Here is a 2,839-nt window from a genome sequence, read left to right as displayed (position 1 = left end):
AAAGAGTGTTGTGCCTACACCAAGGTATTGTTAAAGATAATGAATATCCAAGAGTGAAAGATGATTTATTCATATTAGAAGCATCACCATCCAACTCCCCCTACTTCCATACTACATGGGAGGAGTTGAAAAGGAATGAAGACGAATATATAGAGAAAAAGAAAGAAAAGCCACTAATTGAACTCAAGCAATTGTCACCTCACTTGAAATATGTATCCCTTGGTGAGAAAGATGATGTATTCTTTGTGTCGTATAATACACCTTGACAATGGTTGAGGCGTCAAGCTAATAATTTTAAAGAAGCGATTCGTGGGAGGCAACCTATAGGTAGAGGTAACTTTTATTTTTGCAATCTTATTTTTTTTTTTTTTATATAAAAAAAATTTGTTTCTTTTTAATTGTGTGTAAACGTGGACTATGATGAAGAATTTTTAATAACTTGAAGCTAGTCTTAAACTATTTGTTTCAGATTTTGAAATTTAAACTCTATTTATTTGCTCAATTCGATAAGTTTCACTAATGCATGTATTATTGATTACTCATTGGTTGTCGAAGTCTCACTTACTAGTTTTTTTAATAAAAAAACTAGATAAATTTTATAGTGACATATTTGACATCATTTAGATAGTTCATACTCTCTCTTATTATCTTAGTTGTGAGCTTTTGGGCCTAAACACTTTAATTCTTTGTTGTATGGTTATCCAGACATGTGTTATCCCTTTATAACTTGCATTAATTCTTACTTGCATCACTTGTAATTTATGCATACACTGAGACAATTTTGTTTGGTCGTTTGAGCCTTTTTAACTATCCTATGCAAATTTTATCATTTGTTAGCCCCTTTGAGTCTTGCCCTTTCTTTCGGTTACTAGCCACATTACAAGCCAAATACTTGACTTTAATTACATCACCTTACTTGGAGTTAGGTAGAAAAACCATTGTCTCGTCTTGGTAAAATTCTAAGTTTGGGGTTGCTCATGGGATAGCAACTTTTAAAGTTTGGGATGGTGATTCTCACAATTAAAAAAAAAAATCCAAAGACAAATAAAAAATGAAGAAGAATTTTTTTTTTTTCAGTTTGTTTACTTTAATAAATAAAATCTTCTTGGTTCTTTTGTCAATGTTTGAGAATCTCCACAATGAAAATGTGAAGAAAACAAAAGTGGTAGAATAATTTGAAAATGTGTACCTAACTCCAAGTAGTAAAGCCTATTATTCCAAAATGTCATAACCTTACCTAAACCCCATTACAACATGAAAGTCCTCTAAAAGTATAAGTGTCTGTTGCATTGTGATTGCTAACTCGAATTTTTTCAAGCTTATGATATCGTGATGCATGTTCTAGGATTTGAGTGATAAATTTATAACCCTTGCTAAGCACTTGATAGAAATTTTAGTGGGATTGTGTGAAGAGAGAGTTGAACTTGATGAATGAATGCTAAAGTGTACAAATTGTGTTGTTTTTTGTTTGTAAGCAACCATAGAGCATGGTGAATATTTTGTAGTAGCTGGAACCTTGAGAATTGAGTTTGATTTGATTTGAGAACTTAAGTGTAAGTTTGATTTTAACTGTACCAAATCTAAAATTAATTGTTGCTTGGGGCCAAGCAATAGATTAAGTTTGGGGTTGTTATGACTCTTCATCATATACATATTTTTCATTGTTTTTAGTCTTATCTATATTTAATCATTAGTTAACTTAAGGGGTTATTTGATGTATTTTGTTTATTTTAGTTTGTGGATTCAATGAAATATGTATGTTCTTATTTCCTTGATTAAGTAGAGATTTTTCGTACTTTTGCGTTGTTTCCTTGTTTTAATGCAGTGCTGAATTTTGGTGAGAAATCAACATGACCTACGTTGAGCATTTAAGCCATATAGTACAAATGACAGCTATGATCCATAACTACAACTTTAATGAAGACACCGGAATCCAATTCAGACTTCAAAGAGGATCAAAATGCAGAAAACGTCAAATCGAAGAAGTTATGTGCCTAAAGCGCAACAGCTGCGCCTAGGGCGCATTTCTGCACTGATGAATCTATCCATTCGCGCTTGCACTGTGTAACAAGATGAAACCCTTATTTTCTATTATTTGATTTCTAGTTATATGAATGAGTTTTTTGAATTATTTTTCTCATCTTTGTGCTTAATGCTTTTTATTACTTGATCATTATTAAAATGTTCGATGATTCGTATTTTAAAACGAAAGAGAATTTTACGAGAATTTATGTACGGCTAATTCTTCGGAATTCATGAAACCAATTAAATTAGTTGCAAAGGCAGTAGTTTCACAAGAGAATTTATATACGGTAAGACTTAATTCTAATCTTCAATCCACTAAGGAATTAGGAGTTACTTTGAAATCAAAGGTTTTGTCACTAAGACATTAGGGCAAGAATAATAAAGAGAATTTGGTAATAATTCAATAAAGGAATTCAATAACTAAGATCAAATTAGACCAAAGGTTGGATTTGAAGTGAAACACATCCCTGACATTTTTCTTATGATAAAGGATCAATTTTATTACTGTTGTTGATTTCAAATATCATTTCAACCAATTCGGAAAACTTATTGTTAAGTTTTAGTAATTAAATACAATTCAATAGTAAAACGCAATCCTTGAGTTCGACACTCGGTACTACCGTTTTATTATTACTTGAAACGATTTAGTACACTTGCTAAAACGCTATCAACAAGCGTCATCAAAAACGAAAAAGAACGAGTTAATTCTTACACGAACAGTTACAGGGTGGAGAGTTTGTATTGATTATAGAAGATCGAACAATGCTACGAGGAAAAATCACTTCCATCTCCCTTTCTTTGACTGTTTGCTATG

Source organism: Cicer arietinum, chromosome 6 (assembly GCF_000331145.2).
Source record: "Cicer arietinum cultivar CDC Frontier isolate Library 1 chromosome 6, Cicar.CDCFrontier_v2.0, whole genome shotgun sequence".
Taxonomy (NCBI): Eukaryota; Viridiplantae; Streptophyta; class Magnoliopsida; order Fabales; family Fabaceae; genus Cicer; species Cicer arietinum.
This window is presented reverse-complemented; position numbering follows the sequence as displayed.